The sequence below is a fragment of the Lytechinus pictus genome, chromosome 8, assembly GCF_037042905.1.
Source record: "Lytechinus pictus isolate F3 Inbred chromosome 8, Lp3.0, whole genome shotgun sequence".
Classification (NCBI taxonomy): Eukaryota; Metazoa; Echinodermata; class Echinoidea; order Temnopleuroida; family Toxopneustidae; genus Lytechinus; species Lytechinus pictus.
Genome location: NC_087252.1, coordinates 16,075,315 through 16,087,026, shown reverse-complemented (window position 1 = coordinate 16,087,026; position 11,712 = coordinate 16,075,315).

Below are 11,712 nucleotides of genomic sequence, written 5' to 3'. Positions count from 1 at the left end.
TGTAAACTGATTTTAACCCCCCAAAAATGACAAGCAAACAAAAAAAAAGGTTTTCACCAAATATGTAAGGTCATATAGTCGAAAATGCATGTATTATTTCGATTATGAATGATGTATTTTTCTACATCATTAAAAAGACCAAAAGGGGACATTTGATATTTTGTCCCCCTCTTACTATTTTTGGTAGGGGGACGCCCCCCCCCCCCTCCTGGGATTGAATTCCACCCATGTGAGGAAGCAATGACTGAACATAATAATGTAGAAAAGAGGAAAGGGTTGAGGGCAATGAAGATAAAGAAGAGAGGCAGTGAGGCTTTAAGAGAAGGGAAAAGAATTATGCCGCAATTACCCTTAACATGGTAAGTTAAAGCTTACCAAAAAAAAAGGAAGTAAAAAGTACGATACATGGTTTGATGGACATGTCTAGAAACATATATGGGGCCCGTAACACAAAGCTCAAATAGAATATCGATGAATGATTACACTGACTACAATGTACAAAAAGGGCGAAACTATAAATGATTATAGATAGACATATATCTCGTTACTCGGACATTAGTGATCTTAGAAAAACTATAGGTATTTGGTAGATAAAATAGCTTAAAGGTATATTTTTGGATTTCTCGAAAGCTTTTTATACTGTACGTTGACCATGAAAAATATCACTAAAATAATATTTGTAAAGTTTTGTCTAGAAATGATTGTGTAATCTCCACCCGGGGGGCCACTTACATTGACGAGTGGATACCATGTGCGACCAAAAAACACGTAAAAAGGATGTCTTTTTCACGAGAGGGCACGTTACGTGCGTAACGTGATAAGGGTGTCAAAAACACAAAAATAATGAAAAAAGGGTATCTATTTCGCTAGGACAATTTAGTGTTTAGGGTCGAATTTGCGGGGATGATAAAACAAAATTAAAATATTTTATAAAGGATGTCCTTTTATCCCCAACACTTCGTGTTTAGAGTCCAATTTGCAAGAGTTGTAGAAGGTGGGGTCGTACTTAAAGGAGAAATATATTGATTATGAATATGGCCTTATTATATATCAGTGGAAAGGTCATGATGTGGGGATTATCATTTGGTCATTCAAAAATAACGAAAGTAATACATAAGGTGGAAATCGCCAATTAAAAAGCGCTAAAATGCCTCGATCTCCTAAATACGCCTCCTAGCGGTCTCTGAATTGACTCGAATTTGATGACGTGTATGAGTGTACGAGAGACGTGATTGGCTCTCCCACGTCAAGCTACACTTGCATGCAAAACCTGTTGCGAGTGTCCGTTTTCTCCACACTGTCACTGAATACTTCGATCACGAAATGAAAGAAAACCCAGAAGTTTAATTATCTAGATTTTGGATTTTCAAATTGATGATTTTGAAGATGAAGAGAATGATGATGAAGTTTCTAGCTCTAGTGACGTGGATGGTGGTAAATTAGGGGAATTACGCCTATGATGATGAGTCGGACAATTCAACTTTGCATGCCGATTCGCTACCAACTCATGCAGCTGCTAGTGCTAGCTGCACGTACCGCGGGCCAAAATAAATCCATGAAATTCCAGCCTGACAATCTAGACAGAGTCTCTTCCCTCATTTACTCTAAAGAAGGAAAATAATGATATAACTGTACTTACATACAAGTGAATATATCCGAATCTGAAGGCAAATCAACTCAACGAATAGCAGCAGACGATATATGCACCGACGGTAATATTCACGTGGCTGGGATAAATTGTCACTCGTTCTGTTAGATATAATTTCTATCTCATATTATTTTGACAAAATTACGAAACTCGGGAAATTATTTATCTATATAAAAATATAGTAACACCTCGTACTATTTTTAAAGGGGAATCCAACCCAAATAAAAACTTGTTGATATAAGGAAAAGAAAAATCAAACAAGTTGATAGGTGAAAGTTTGAACAATATTGGACAAACAACAAGAAAGTTATGAATTTTTAAAAGTTGTAAATATTGGTAATCACTATACCCAAGGAGACTTCAAATTGGCCGCATATGGGATGTCATAGTGATGTAAGGCAAGGACTACTCTTCCATGTACTCCAATACATATTATGGCTAAAATGTCCTTTTTCACAAAAGTTTTATTTCAAATAATATATTTCTTTCATGAGGACATAAAACAATATACTACCTGGGTTATATTTAGATTACTGCCCCAGGGGAATGGGTACTTAGGAGAAAACCAAAAATCCCTGATAATAAAGTACATGGCCTATGGGAAAGTTGTCCTTACCCCTTGTCATAACTTACTTACCCAGTTGCCAATTTGAAATCTACATAGTATTAGTGATCTCAATTTTAAAGCTGCTATAACTTTCTTATTGCTTGTCCGATTTCTTTCAAACTTTCATCATTCTGTTTAATTTATTTTTCTCCTACCCTATACAACATTTTATGGCCAAGGCTGGATTTCCCTTTAAATTACGATAAAACCTTTTTTGAAGCAAAAAATTGAGGTAAATTAAAATTAGATGTAAAAGATCATCCCCAACATGCGTAGCTCGTTCCGTATGTGATTGTAAACAAACCATCCAAAATGCCGGTTGAGAGATGTGCAACACGTGCATCTATATACCGTACTCTCTCAGCTCAGCCAAGGCGAGCAAGCAATGTGTGTTTGTGATGGTTTGTTTACATACGAGCTACGCATGTTGGGGATGATCTTTTACATCTAATTTTAATTTACCTCAACTTTTTGCTTCAAAAAAGGTTTTATCGTAATTTAAAAATAGTACGAGGTGTTACTATATTTTTATATCTAACAGAACGAGTGACAATATATCCCAACCACGTGAATATTATCGTCGGTGCATATCGTCTGCTGGTATTCGTTGAGTTGATTTGCCTTCAGATTCGGATATATTCATTTGTTTGTAAGTACAGTTATATCATTATTTTCCTTCTTTAGAGTAAATGAGGGAAGAGACTCTATCTAGATTGTCAGGCTGGAATCAATTTTCATGGATTCATTTTGGCCCGCGGTACGTGCAGCTAGCGCACTAGCAGCATGCATGAGTAATTGGTAGCGAATCGGCATGCAAGTTGAATTGTCCGACTCATCATCATAGGCGTAATTCCCCTAATTTACCTCCATCCACGTCACTAGAGCTAGAAACTTCATCATCATTCTCTTCATCTTCAAAATCATCAATTTGAAAATCCAAAATCTAGATAAACTTCTGGGTTTTCTTTCATTTCGTGATCGAAGTATTCACCCAGAAGGAAAAAACCAGTTCCACTGGACCAGTTAGACCAGGAGAATTTTAACTGGTAACTCTGGAAATTGGAACATCGGTTTACTGGTCTAACTGGTCATACTGGTCCAATTAAAATTTTACTGTCCAGTTAAAAATTAAACTGGTCTTGAATTACTGAAAATTGTATACTGGTCTTGCTTCTGGTGGTTGTTACTCAGTGGTCTCACTGGTCTTCATACTGGTATCCAATGCATGTAAGCTGGTCTTTACTACTGGTCTGACTTGTCCTCGAACTGGTCCTCGTACTGGTCTTACTGGATCAATTTATAACATGCATTTGGGTTGTTATATACCATGGTCAGTGAAATGTGATGGAAAAGATGGTTAGTAAATTAATCTTTCTACTGTTATTTTAAATGTGATATATGAAATTACACATTTTCATTGTGAATTAGTTCACACACTTTTTTTAGAAAGTTTTTAAACAACAATGAGTGCCATTGCAAGGATATTCCATTCTAAATCCTGATTTTTCTTTTAAAAACAGGAAATATGCAAATGAGGTAAACCACGTGCTCAGCATCATCATAATTACTGGTATTACTAGTCTTGACCAGTTCAATTTCAAACAATGAATTACTTTAGACCAGTTGACTATATCAGAGGAATATATCTTGCTCTTAATCATAATTAAAGGAAATACTTATTTTAATGATGATGTTAATACTTGATAATTATGATATTAATAATAATAATTACAATATCAATAACAATGATAACAGTAATAACAACAATGATCATAATCATAAAATTAATAATTATGATAATTATAAGAAGAATGATGATAACAATCGATAACGATAATAACTTTCTCTGAATTGCAAGATTCATTTTCCATAATTCGTCAAATGATCTTACTTGAAATAGAGTCATTATTTATTGGACCAGTAACACCAGTTTGATGAAAAACAATTTAACTGGTATTACTACTTTGCTTCAACTGGAATGCAATTGTTTGAACTGGTCTCCAGTTGATTTTTACTGGTCCAGTTAAAAATCAACTGCTCCAGTAAACATATACTGGAAACCAATAAAAATCTACTGGAAACCATTTCTTGGACCAGTAACACCAGTTTGATGAAAAACAATTTAACTGGTATTACTAATTGCTTCAACTAGAATGCAATTGTTTGAACTGGTCTCCAGTTGATTTTTACTGGTCCAGTTAAAAATCAACTGGCCCAGTAAAAATATATTGGAAAACAGTAAAATTCTACTGGAAACCAGTAAAAATTCTTACTGGTCTTACTGGTTTTACCTTCTGGGCAGTGACAGTGTGGAGAAAACGTACCCTCGCAACAGGTTTTGCATGCAAGTAGAGCTTGACGTGGGAGAGCCAATCACGTTTCTCATACACTTATACACGTCATCAAAAAAACCCAATTTCGCGGACGTAATTGTGCGTGTTTGAAGCATTCAGAGAGAGAACTTTAAACTATCAATTAAGTGAGTTTCATCGGTCTCCATGATAATTAAATGATGTTCACTATCGTGTTCTTTTTATTTTCCCCTTTAATTTGATATATAATTCTTTATTTTTATGATTTTCAATATAATATTTCTACTTTAACCAAATAAGGTAAAGCCGACGACCGAAGGACCCGTAACAATAAAACATTAATTCCTGTACTTGTTTAGGGGTTCATTTCAGAGAATATTTGCCAAGAGTATCGTTTTGTTTCCAATACTTGTTAAGGGTAGGGTTTCACACGCCAATACTTGTTAAGCCAGGGGTGCATTTTCAGAATATGGAAATTACGTGTTTAGGGTGCTTTAATTTCGAGACCCCATGGTCGCGCATGGTATCCACTCATGAATGGAAGTGCCCCCCCCCCCCCGGGAATCTACAAGAAATTTTGCTAGTTTTTGTATTCAACTCTAATTTTGCCTTATCTTCATTACATAGTCTTGGCATGGGGTAAGTCTATATAAAAACCCAACTAGAAAAGATACTTGTCACTCAAAAAAGGGTGATAAGAATTATTTTCAATGATGCAGCCTGATTACAGTGCACATGTGTTTTATACTAAAGGTAGAAGATGTATCTTCTATACATTAATTAGCTTCATGTATGATCACGAAAGTGGTACTCTTCCGAATAATGCATTAGTGCAAATGTTTAGAAAGAACAACTCCAAGTTCACGGTAATACTAGGCAGGCAACTGCACTTCATCCCCTACCGGGGACCATGGCAAGGGACTTCCTTTCCTAAGCCCTCACTTTTCTCGTTTTTTTGTTTTGTGTCCAAAGTTTTCTCTCCCTCTCGATCCATCCTTCGTCCCCCTTTTCCCTTTGTAGATATCATCTCCGTTAGGGCTTAATTGTACATATTCCCTCACACCGTCTCACATACTTTTATGCAGTTCTTTACTAGGTCGTTTTTACCTTTAATCTCTCTTAAACTTGTTAAAATTTCAAGCCATGTACTCCTTTTGGGACAAGCTCAGCTCCTTGAAGGCCCCCCCCCCCCTTTGCATGTATATATTTTGAATGATGATCTCATCTTTATACAGTGCGTCCCAGAAAAAACGAAACCGAGATTTAGCGATGATTTATCATAGCTTATTCACAAAGACAATAGACAAATGTAAAGCTTAGAATTTCCCATTTCATCTGAAATTACTTAGATTATTTCACATTCACGCATGAGTGAGCAAAAACAATTTGAAGAGGGGATACCAAAAAGTCATTTGGCGGGCTGTATCTTGGTTTCAAAAAGAAAACCACATTTTAAAAAAGTTCAATATCCGCTCTTTAATTTGATTCCTCAATTACAGAAAATGGTCAAGAAATAACAAAGTTCTGGTTATTTTAAATAAGGCTTGGCGGTTCTACAGGCTTAATTGCTTTCAAACTCACTTGACACTCCGTTTTGTTGACGATCAGCCATGCATTAAGTCTTTTGTTAACCGTGCGATAGCTTCTGTGGGAAACCGGTGAAAACACGTTCATTTAATGAAATTATGGAAATACAAGCATTGCTTCGAGGGAACATAACTTTTACTTCTTGACCATTATCTGTGATTGGGTATCAAATAAAAGAGCAGAGATTGAACTTTTTAGGCATATTTTCTTTTTTTAATTCAGACACCCCCGCCAAATGAATTTGATCGCTAATACCATGTCAACAATCCTTCTAAGCTTTACATTGGTAGGTCATTTGTCTATATTGTATTTATGATTAAGTTATGATAAATCATCGCTAAATCTCGGTTTCGTTTTTTCTTGGGACGCACTGTATAGATTTAGTGTGTGCGATCATATCGCGACAATCGAAAGGAGAAATAATTACCATGATCGCCAATACCACGTTAACAATCCTTGACAGCCAATCAAAATGAAAATCTCAGGGAAGTTAATTATTGGATGGCAAAGTTACCATGATTGATGATAACTTTGAGGCATATTTTCTTTTTTTAATTCAGACACCCCCGCCAAATGAGTTTGATCGCTAATACCATGTCAACAATCCTTCTAAGCTTTACATTGGTAGGTCATTTGTCTATATTGTATTTATGATTGAGTTATGATAAATCATCGCTAAATCTCGGTTTCGTTTTTTCTTGGGACGCACTGTATAGATTTAGTGTGTGCGATCATATCGCGACAATCGAAAGGAGAAATAATTACCATGATCGCCAATACCACGTTAACAATCCTTGACAGCCAATCAAAATGAAAATCTCAGGGAAGTTAATTATTGGATGGCAAAGTTACCATGATTGATGATAACTTTTTGCACCCCCCCCCCCCTGGGTTGTATCATAATAAGGCCATCAGGGGAATTCTCTGCTGCCTGGCTAGTCCAGATTGGACCTTGTTGTTTGGAAGTGCTTTTTCCCAAAGCTAACATAGAGGGCACATGTCTCCCAATCTCTAATCAGCGCCAATCCACTCATCTTCCCTCCCCAACAAGGTCCAGTACAAAACTTTGCTGTACCAGAAAAGCTAGGCATCAATCAAACAAGTTACACGGTAGGGGGTCATGTGCCCTAGTCTCACACACCAAACAAGACACATTTTTACCCAAAACAACTTCACCTCAAACAGGGTGAAAAATGCAAAGTTGTGTTGTTTTTTTTACACTGTAAACATAAGGCTCCGTGTTAATGCACTTAAAAAATATCTATTCAGCGCCTTCCTCTCTCGTCAAATGATTCCACCCATGAACCAAGTATCAAAGTTTGAATAAGTAGACTACACCAGTCACAAGGAGGCAACAGCTGGTAAACATCTCTGGCTCAGGCAGTATCAACAGATCCTGGCCCCCACCCCCATCGTGGTCAATGGGCAGTGGAGGGTCAGGGGAAACCAGACCAGTGGCCTACAGGTACGACTAGTCTCTTGTACCAAACTTTTGCCTCCACTCAAATACAAGTTTACCCCCAAGGACGATGAAAATACACAGATGTGACCGATGTTCTACAGAATAGACATATACCACCATGATAATTTGATATTCACATTTTGTTCTATTGAAATGTTTTTTCTCTTACCCAAGGATTTCATCCGTGGAATAAGTATTACAGTTTATAAGACTAGACTATGAAAACCAGGACCCTGTTGCTTCCATGAAATGACCTCCTGACCTCCATGATAAGGGGCAGTCAGTGTAATGCAATACATACATGCATGGAGCTAAGTTGTTTCAAATGTATTGATGAGTTTGTTACTCCATAATTGGGTACTGAGTTCCTATATGGGTTATTTCCAATTCGTCTAATGCTAATTCGTCCATTTGCAAACTGTCTATTTGATCTACCATCAGTTCGTCCTCTCACCACATGGTCTACTTTAATTTAGTTTAATGTCATTCCGTCTAATGACCAGTTGGCCAATAGCCATTTAGTCCATTTACCATTTGGTCTAATTAGACTAATTTGTTGTGCAAAATGAATGAAAATAAAATGGAATTTAAAGGTCAAGTCCACCTCAGAAAAAAAATGATTAGAATCAATAGAGAAAAATCAGACAAGCACAATGCTGAAAATTTTATCAAAATCGGATGTAAAATAAGAAAGTTATAACATTTAAAAGTTTCGCTTATTTTTCACAAAATAGTTATATGAACGAGTCAGTTACATCCAAATGAGAGAGTTGATGATGTCACTCACTATTTCTTTTGTTTTTTATTGTTTGAATTATACTATATTTCATTTTTTTACGAAAGTGACAATTAGGACCTCCTTGCATGCCTGAACCACAAAATGTTCAAATAATGGAATTCCACGTGTTAAGGGAGGAATGAAACTTCATTTCACATGACAATGACGAGAAAATCCAAATATTTCATATAATAGAATATAATAGAAATAGTGAGTGAGTGATGTCATCAGTTCCCTCATTTGCATACCAACCGAGATGTGCGGCTTATAACTGTTTTGTGAAATGAAGTGAAACTTTAAAATGTCATAACTTCTTATTTCACATCCGATTTTGATGAAATTTTCAGGGTTATGCATGTTTGTTGGATTTTTCTCTTTTTATTCAAATCAAGTTTTTGTTGGGATGGACTTGACCAAATTAAATGGGTTTTTTATCAAGAAATTGAAAATTATGAAAATTCCGGCAAGTACCAATTGTGTTCACAAAAATAGTATATGCGCCAATCAAAATTATTCTATCATATAAAAAAAAATATATTTTATCATTTTCAGTAGATTTGGCCTTATAATTTAAAGGACAAGTTCACCCCAACAAAAAGCTGATTGGAATAGAAAGAGAAAAATCAAACAAACGTAACACTGAAAATTTCATCAAAATCGGATGTAAAATAAGAAAGTTATAACATTTTAAAGTTTCGCTTAATTTTTCAAAACAGTTATATGCACATCCTGGTCGGCATGCAAATGAGGGGACCGATGACATCATCCACTCACTATTTCTTTTGTATTTTATTATATGAAATATGAAATATTTTTATTTTATAGTCATTGTCATGTGAAACAAAGTCTCATTCCTCCCTGAACTTCCATTATTTTAACATTTTGTGGTTCAAGCAAGGGGATCCTAATTGTCGAATTCGTAAAAATTGAAATATTGTATTATTCAAACAATAAAAAGCAAAAGAAATAGTGAGTGAGTGACATCATCGACTCTCTCATTTGCATATTACTGAGTTGAGCATAGAACTGTTTTGTGAAAAATAAGCGAAACTTTAAAATGTCATAACTTTCTTATTTTATATCCGATTTTGATGAAGTTTTCAGCGTTATTCATGTTTGAGTTCTTTATTTATTCAAATCAACCTTTTTCTGGGATGGACTTGACCTTTAAGATTTGAGAGGTATAAGGCCGTTCATTGGATAGAAGAGATTTCGCAAGTGCACGCAAGCTTTGTTACACTTAAATACAAGTTAAAAATATGGTATAACTCGAAAAAAATATCAACATCATTTCGCATTTGTAAACACCAGCCCTGATAGCAGACACTGTCGTAATGACGTCATTAACTGATCGTAAAGTGGTAATACTCGTCATGTCGTCGTATTTATGACGTTCTTACGACGTCATTTTGACGACTTAGAATGGCAACTTTCATTTGCATTTTTATTTGACCAGATTATGACGTGATTACGACGTCATTTACTGACCAATTTACGACAAGTAAATTTGCTTTCTTATATGACCAGATTATTACGTGATTACGACGTCATTTATCGACCAATATGCAACAAATGAATTTGCATTTTTATATGACCACATTATGACGTGATTATGACATCATTTATTTACCAAACAACGACAAAGAAATTTGCGTTTTCATATGACCACATTACGACGTGATTATGACATCAAATTTTACCAATCAACAACGAGGAAATTTACAAGTTTAATTTCAAAGCCACATACTATTTTGCAATTTTTTCAACCTTGCCATGTTAGCAAGGCTATTTCTACTTATAAAAGGAAAAGTAAAACTAAAAAAAAAATAGTACAGAATTTTTTTTATTTTAGGTAAAGTATATAAGTCTTCAAAGAAAAAAAAGTTTCAAAAGCAGTGGCAAAAATAATCATTTCTTAACTGGTTGCCAACCAAACCAAACAAGAGGAAGCTTTATATGTCAAAGAAGTTTGTATCTATTTTAAAACTTTTTTTTCGCAAGTGGTGTCATGCCCCGGTGTCATGCAAACCTCCTATCTAGTTAGCTCACCCCCCCCCCCCCATGCACGCCCCCCGGGCTCACCCCCTATAAAAAAATTCATGATCCGAGCCTGCGCATGCGCGCTGCACTGCATGCAACCAACGAACGTAGAGGGCAGCAACACACAAGCGTGTTGCTCTAAGGAAGGTCAACTCGATACGCGCATGCAGCTGAGGTACGCGCATATTTTATCATTTATCCCAACGAAATCATACGCCGATCAAATACAACAACAAATTAGTAGCGATCACGAAAACAATATGAAAGAATATGACTACAACGATATCAAAGATAACATTAAAAAATTATGTTAGAGAATATACGTACATTTGAAAATATACGTTGATATTTAAAACTTTACAAATATAAGTTTTAGAAACTAAATCATTACCAAATCGGTGATTGTTGTTATCAGCGATTTCACCAGACGGCTGTATTAGGTGATTTGCGTCGAGACGATTTTGTGACCACTCGCAAAGCATTTCGGGATTGAATATGACCACCTTATTTTCTCTGAGCTCTTCGCTGAATCCATCATCACAGTGCATGCAGCTGCAGCGCAGCGCGCAGCCAATGCAATGCATCCGATGCGTGGGTTGTTGTTTTTCGACGTCCATGCCATGGTCTCGGACTCGGAGTTGAAATTTAGACCCGGATTTCGGGGATACAGCGCCTTTATTTCAGATTTATAGACTTAAAAGTCAAATGACATTTAAAATTTGAAATCTAACCTTGAACAATCATCGTTGATTAACATCAGCCCTGAAGCCATTACACTTCAAATCAGGCCAGGCAAATTAGACGTCATTGTCTATGTTGCTAAAAGATCTATGACGAGTCGCATGAAGCCCCAGCGCATCATCAACGTCACTAGCTAGCTGCGCGACCGGCCCAGACTCGGCGCACCCAGGCCGGAAAAATGACCTCGATTATTACGGTGGTTGTCTATGCATTTATTAGTGGTGCAGCGAAATTCAGCAGAAGAAAATAAGAGATATGAGGTATCCTCGTCATAGACTTAATATTCCAAAATGAGGAAAAATGTCAAAATCATGATTATTTAAGCTAAATATTTTCTTTAAAAATAAAAATAATATTTTTAATATTTATACTCAGAATAACCGATCTAATAATTGTTCATTAAAAAATATTTGAAATTAACAAATGAAAAAAAAATCAACTCGACAAATTTCCCAAAACCCCACCTTATTTTTTAGAGTGGTCACAAAATTCGAGCGGAGTTGACCTTCCTTAGAGCAACACGCTTGTGTGTTGCTG